The following is a 7,435-nucleotide window of genomic DNA, read 5'->3' as shown; positions in this document are numbered from 1 at the left end:
TCTGCCTTCAGCTCATGATCTCAGGGTCCTGGGATCGAGTCCTGCATCAGGCTGTCTGCTAGGCAGGAAGCCTGCTTCCTCCTCTCTCTCTCTCTCTTGCCCTCTGCCTGCCTCTCTGCCTACTTGTGATCTCTCTTTGTCAAATACATAAAATCTTTAAAAAAAAAAAAAAAAAGAAAGGGAAACCTCCTATACTGCTGGTGGGAAGCTGATGCAACCACTCTGGAAAACAGCATGGAGGTTCCTCAAAAAAGTTGAAATTAGAGCTACTCTACCACTACAGCAATTGCATAGCTGGCTATCTACCCCCCAAATGCAAATGTAGTGATGCAAAGGGGCACGTGCACCCCAATGATTATAGCAGCAATGTCCACAATACCAAACTATGAAAAGAGCCCAGATGTCCATCAACAGATGAATGGATAAAGAAAAAGTGGCATATATATACAATGGACTATTAAGCAGCCACTAAAAATTGAAACCTTGCCAGTTGCAATGACGGGGATGGAACTAGAGGATATTATGCTAAGTGAAATAAGTCAATCAGAGAAAGATAATTATCACATGATCTCACTGATATATGGTATTTGAGAAACAAGGCAGAGGATTATAGGGGAAAGGAGGAAAAAGGTGAAACAAGGTGAAGCCAGAGAGGGAGACAAACCACAAGAGACTCTTAATATCAGGAAACAAACCAAGGGTTGCTGGAGTGGAGGGGGTGGGAGGAATGGGGTGGCTGGGTGATGGGCATTGGGGAGGGCAGCATATGTGGTGGGGAGTGCTGCATATTTTGTAAGACCGATGAATCACAGATCTGTGCCCCTGAAACAAATAATACATTATATGTTAATAATAAAAAATTAAATTAAAATTTATACATTATCTAAAAAAAATTGTCTTTCATTCATAAAAGGGTAAAATAAGGGCATAATTACTCAATAAATGCAATTTGTTTGGTCAAGGAAGTGGACCAAATCTTGGTTTAAGCAGGAAAGCCGAATCTCCAAGACTTTTTTGGTAGACACAACCCTTGTAGCTTTATAAATCTCAGTACGCCCTCTAGTGTCCAAGTGGGTTGAAAGTCCCAGTGACTCAAAAATAAATCACTTCGGTGGTTTTAGTTTAGGACATCTTACTGAAGCCCTTTGCCAAATATCAAGACCATCATTGTTAGCCCATTCTTTTATCTTTGTTAGCTGTCTTATAATTGTCAGGCTATGAAAAAGAAAAAAAATTATCAGGCTATGTTACCCTATATTTGGATTGGAAAGTATGCTCAGTGTTCCTCCAGTCACATCATAGGTCCCAGCAGCTGAGGTATGATAGAGCAAGGCCTGGAGGTCAATGTTGTGAGGACAGGGAAGGGTCTGAGGGGCAGGAGCCTATCTGTAGAGTCCTAGGAAGCCCCAGGTGCTGTGTGTAAAGCACTGCTTCTGGATGACCCTCTTAGACCTCTGCATCTGGGTGTGACCTGGGTGCCTGCCCTTCCTGGAACCCAAGACAATCCACACTGGATATCTGCGGTGCGAGTAGGGTTCTTGAGGGAGGGGCAGGTATGGTTTAGTTTATCCTACACCTCTGCCCCAGTCCTTTTCCAGACCTCTTCTGATACTAGAAACCAAACCAGACAGGCTTACGACTAAGGTTCTCAAAGTGTGGACTTGGGGCAAGCTGGGAAGCTCCCAAACTGGGAACTTGTGAGAAAAGCAGATTTCAGGCCCTATAGAATCAGAAAGTCCAGGGGTCAGGGCCCAGCACTCTGTCTTTTAACATGCCTTTTAGCAGGATTTTGCTTTTCAGAAAAAATCAGACTCTTTCACGTTTCAACATGTAGTAGCTGTGACTTCTGAATAGTCAGAATTCAGAACACTTTCTTAACCCGAAAGCACCTGGCACCTCGGTCGGCTTCATCTGAATCCAGGCCTGGTCCAGGCAAAGACACTCACGTCCTGGATTCTGAACAGCATTCACTTGTGCTGGGTGTCCTTTGGGTTTCTACTCATGCCTCAAATGCAGCTCACATGTTATCTCTTTTATGAGGTTTTGGGACTCTTGGTTAGAGCTTGTGGTCTATGTATCTGTCCATCAAGCATGCATACATGTTGTACTTACCAATTTGTGTTTCCTTACCCATCAAAATGCAAATCAAAACCACTTTGAGATGTTACGTCATACCAGTCAGAATAGCCAGTACCAAAAACACAAGAGGGCGCCTGACTGGCTCAGTCGGTAGAGCATGCCACTCTTGATCTTGGGGTTGTAAGTTTGAGCCCCATGTTAGTTATAGAGTTTGCTTAAAAAAAAAAAAAGGATAAGAAATAACAAGAAGAAATAACAAGTGTTGGGGATGATGTGGAGAGAAGCGAACCCTCATGCACTATTTTTTTTTTTTAAGATTTTATTTATTTGACAGACAGAGATCACAAGTAGGCAGAGAGGCAGGCAGAGAGAGAGAGGAAGGGAAGCAGGCTCCCTGCCAAGCAGAGAGCCCAATGCAGGGCTGGATCCCAAGACCCTGGGTTCATGACCTGAGCTGAAGGCAGAGGCTTTAACCCACTGAGCCACCCAGGCGCCCCTATTTGTTGTTGTTGTTGTTGTTTTTATTTTTTTATTTTATTTTATTTTATTTTAAAGATTTTATTTATTTATTTGACAGAGAGAGATCACAAGTAGGCAGAGAGGCAGGCAGAGAGAGAGGAGGAAGCAGGCTCCCCGCCGAGCAGAGAGCCCGATGCGGGACTCGATCCCAGGACCCTGAGATCACGACCCGAGCCGAAGGCAGCGGCTTAACCCACTGAGCCACCCAGGCACCCTGTTGTTGTTTTTTTAATATTTTATTTATTTGAGAGAGTGAGAGAGAGAGCACGAACAGGGGGAGGGGCAGAGAGAGAAGGAGAGGCAGACTCCCTGCTTAGCAAGGAGCCTGGTATCGGGCTGGTACTTTTCCTCCGGTGGGAAGAAAATATCATGTTAGAGGCTGAGGACAGGGAGAGGCCATGAGATCCTAGAGGAAACTCCTAGTCCTGGTTGAAGATGAAGTTTCCAGAATTGTGCCTGAAGACCCAGGACAGGATCAGGAAACACGAAGAATGAGGTGTGGGGTCACTGGGTTACCTGACTTGCTGGAGGTCTGTTCTCAGCAGGATCCTTCCTCTCTGTCCTGTGACTGCTGGGAGTCAGGTCCCCATCACCAGAACTGTCAAGATGAAAATGTATCCTTCGTTGTCACAAGTGTTTGCTACAGAGTCAGTGTTAGTGATTGGCTCCAGAGTGGGCAAGTACATGTGCAAGAGATGGTACTTTCCAGTTACAAGGCAGGACGGTCTGCTACCTAGGAAACCCCCAGTGGGATAAGAAACCTCAGATCCTTCCACTCCATTCCCTACCTGAGCATTTCTTCCTCCAGATCACAGCTCCAAATACCACAGCGACCACAAGGAGAGCCAGGCCAGCAATGATCCACATGATGGGGATGGTGGGACGAGGCAGCTCTGGAAAGGGAAGGGACAGTGGGGGTTCAGACCTCTGGTTTGAATCCTGACCCTGCTGAAATTCTCCAGAAGGCCTTCTGCTTTCCCTGAGAAGAGGCTCGACCCCAAACCCTCCTTACCCCATCTTTCGGTGATGGGATCGGGCAGCCCCTCATGCTGCACATGGCATGTTTATCTGTTCTGCTCCATAAGGCACCACCTCAACCGCCCACTTCCTGGAAAGTTCCATCTCCTGCTGACCTGGTCTCAACAAGCTCTGTTTCCTGGGTCAGGTCCTCTCCCTCACTGCTGTCAGATCAGGGTGATCTCTGCAGGGTAGAAGCCCAGGGCCCAGCACCTCAGGGTGGCATCACGGTCAGAGATGGGGTGGTGGGTGTCACATGTGTGTTGGGGGCTTCTGAGGAAGAGAATCAGAAAATCCACCACACTCGGGCTTACCTTTATGGGCCACTGAAAGGGCATTCATGTGACCAGGGCCACTGTTTTGGAAGGCAGCTATGCTCACCACTATACCACCAACACTGGGCCACTGTTTTGGATTGAAGAAGCACAAAGCCCAGTCATCAACCTAACTTTTGGGATCTCCTAATCTAGGAATTCTAGAATCATGGAGAGAACCCAGGGTAGGAGGTCTAAGAGGGAGACCACACTAGTAGTCCTGACTGTGGTGCAGGGTGAATGAGTCAGGAAACCCAGAGTCGGAACACCAAAGATGCTATCATTGGAGAAAAAGGCCTTGAGAGGGGAAAGTCATGATTTCCAAGGTAGCTGCCAGGGTTAAAGGGAAAGGCTGATGGGTTATTTCAGGAATGGTCTCCACCTGCCTCCTGGAAGAGACTGGATTCCTCAATTGTCCTTTAGAGAAAAGCAGCCCTCTGGGTGAGTCACTCTCCAGTAGGAACCTGAACACCCAGGCGGAGGTCTCGGTCTCCCCACCCGCGGATCTCCCATGGGAGATCCCACCGATCTCCCCACCCGTGGGAAGGCGGTGTTCTGCCACTGAGTCCATTTTCCCTTCCTGGTGGGAAGCCAGCCCCAGGGGAGGGGAGATCAGGGAGGCCCTGTTGGCCCTGGTACTTGAGCGCAGCAGCGTCTCCTTCCCGTTCTCCAGGTGCCTCCGGAGCCACTCCACGCACGTGACCTCCAGGTAGTTCCTGTAGCGCTCTGCCTCACCCGCCGCCTCCCACTTGCGGCGGGTGATCTGCGCCGCGGTGTCAGCCGCGGTCCAGGAACGCAGGTCCTCGTTCAGGGCGATGTAATCCGCGCCGTCGTACGCCCACTGCTGGTACCCGCGGAGGAGACGCCCGTGGGCCCCCACGTCGCAGGCATAAGTCCACTGGAAGGTGTGAGACCCTGGCCCCGCCCCCAGCCCGGCAGCAGCGGTCAGCCCCCAAAACCCTCCCCGCCCCTACCGGCGAGCGACTAAGTCCAAACACAAAGTAAACCCCATAGAGGTTCCCGCGCGCTCTTCCCGGGTCTGGGCACAAGTGGGTCCCGCAGCCTCACGGTGGCGCTCATACCCGGACACTCGGGGGCTACACCCTCCCATCGGTGGGGATGGGGGTCGTGACCTGGACCCAGGCCCTGTCGCTCACCGGCCTCGCTCTGGTTGTAGTAGCCCCGCAGGGTGTTCAGGCTCACTTGGAAAGCCTGCGCGTTGTGCTTGACCCTCCGCGTCTCCTGGTCCCAATACTCCGGCCCCTCCTGCTCCACCCACGGCGCCTGTGGCTCCATCCTCCGACTGGCAGAGTCGCTGTCGAACCGCGCGAACTGCGTGTCGTCCACGTAGCCGACTTCCCAGTACCGGGGCTCCCCGCGGCCGGGCCGAGACACCGCGGTGGAGAAATACCTCAGGGAGTGGGAGCCTGCGGGCGCCGAGGGGCTGAAAACCCGCCCGACACTCCTCCCGGCGCTGGGCCTGGGGCCCAGGAGGAGGGTGGGGAGGGCCGGGGGAGGGGAAGCATCAAGTCTGGGAGAGCAAGGCGGAGGCGGGGTGGGACCGAGGAGCACAGGCCGGGTCGGGGGTGGGGGCGGCGGAGAGGCGCCTTCCCCGGGGTCCCGCGTCCCCGCCCGGCGGTCCCCCCACTCCCGCCCGGCAGAGGCTCTTTCCTCCCGTCCCCGCACTCACCCGCCCAGGTCTCGGCCACTGCCAAGGCCCCCGACAGCAACAATGCGAGGGTTCGGGGGCCCATGCCCCAGACCCTTAGGGTCTGAGGAGGAGAACTGAGTCCCAAGGTCTGGTAAAGACTTCAGAAGCTGGATCCGCGGTGCCGCTGATTGGCTTCTCTAGAAACCCGATGCCCAATGGGAGTGTGCACTGGGTTCGCGTCACGAGTATCCAGGTAGGAGGACGTGATGCAGGTTGTGAGAGGAAGGGAAACCCGAGGAGATGGGCACTCCCTGGCACTCTGCTTCCTCGCCCCAGACACTGCCCTGGGATCTGAGACCCTGAGAGGCAGGTCCGGGGACCTGGGCCTTTGACCCGACCCCTCACATACTGCACGGCGCGCTCCTCGTGACTCTGTCTCCCTGAATTATGGCGCTGGAGCAGTGTGAATAAGTGATTCTAAAACATTTTGTTCACAGGGTATCTATATAGTCTTACAAATTACTGAGGATCCCAAGAATATTTTTGTATGTGGATTTTGTGTTTGTGTGTGATATTTACCATAGTAGGAATAAAACAGGGTTAAACATTTATTATTAATAAATGTATTAATTCATTTAGAATTATATTAAAAGCAGCTGACATGAAAATAGAAATACTGTTTTTATGAAAAATAACCAGTTCCCCAAATAAATAGGATAGCTAGAAGAGTGGATTTTCTTACATATTCCATTTTTACAAGTCTCTATCTTTCTTGTCTGTTTCCTTAGAATACCATTGGATGTTCAGATTTGCTTCTGTATTTATGGAGTTGTTTTGGTTGAAGTATATGAACAAATTTACAGCCTTGCTGTAAATGAACAAATATTGAGAATATCATGTTTTATAACCTTTTCAGAGAATTATTGCTATTCATCTTTGATACTATATTCAAACTACACAAGGTATTCATTCTCTAAGGTTACTTTTGAAGTGGAACCTGAAACAGTATCATTGACTATGTCCTTGTCTGTTACATTAAAATCCACAGGCCCAACTTGCACACCAGATGGATCTTGTACTAATGCATGATTAAAAAAAATTTCTTTTTTAAATTTTAAATTTAAATTTTATATTTTTTTAAGATTTTATTTATTTATTTGACAGAGAGAGACAGCGAGAGGGGGAACACAAGCAAGGAGATTGGGAGAGGGAGAAGCAGGCTTCTCATAGAGTAGGGAGCCTGATGGGGGGCTGGATTCTAAGACTGATGTGGGGCGTTATCCCAGAACCCCAGGATCATGATCTGAGCCTAGGGCAGTTGCCTCAGATGCCTAATGACTGAGCCACCCAGGAGCCCCTGTTTTTTTTTTTTTTTTTTAAAGATTTTATTTATTTATTTGACAGAGAGAGATCACAAGTAGGCAGAGAGGCAGGCAGAGAGAGAGGAGGAAGCAGGCTCCCCGCCGAGCAGAGAGCCCGACGCGGGACTCGATCCCAGGACCCTGAGACCAGGACCCGAGCCGAAGGCAGCGGCTTAACCCACTGAGCCACTCAGGCGCCCGAGCCCCTGTTTTTTTTTTTTTTTTTTTTTTTTTTTTAAGAAATATGGAGGCGCCTGGGTGGCTCAGTGGGTTAAGCCTCTGCCTTCCACTCAGGTCATGATCACAGGGTTCTGGGATCGAGTCCTGCATTGAGCTCTCTGCTTGGCAGGGAGCCTGCTTCCTCCTCTCTCTCTCTCTGCTTGCCTCTCTGCCTACTTGTGATCTCTCTTTGTCAAATAAATAAAATCTTAAAAAAAAAAAAGAAACCCACCATAAAAGATAAATATTAATAAAAGAAATATGTTGTTTCACTT

The 7,435-nt window shown here is 49.8% G+C and overlaps 1 pseudogene; it reads right to left on the bottom strand.

The window, feature by feature from the left end:
- Window positions 1-3,218: 3,218 nt before the first annotated feature.
- On the bottom strand, window positions 3,219-5,758 carry LOC116587529 (annotated as a pseudogene).
- Window positions 5,759-7,435: the final 1,677 nt, after the last annotated feature.

This window comes from Mustela erminea, chromosome 4 (genome assembly GCF_009829155.1).
Source record: "Mustela erminea isolate mMusErm1 chromosome 4, mMusErm1.Pri, whole genome shotgun sequence".
NCBI classification, from domain to species: domain Eukaryota; kingdom Metazoa; phylum Chordata; class Mammalia; order Carnivora; family Mustelidae; genus Mustela; species Mustela erminea.
This window is presented reverse-complemented; position numbering and strand designations above follow the sequence as displayed.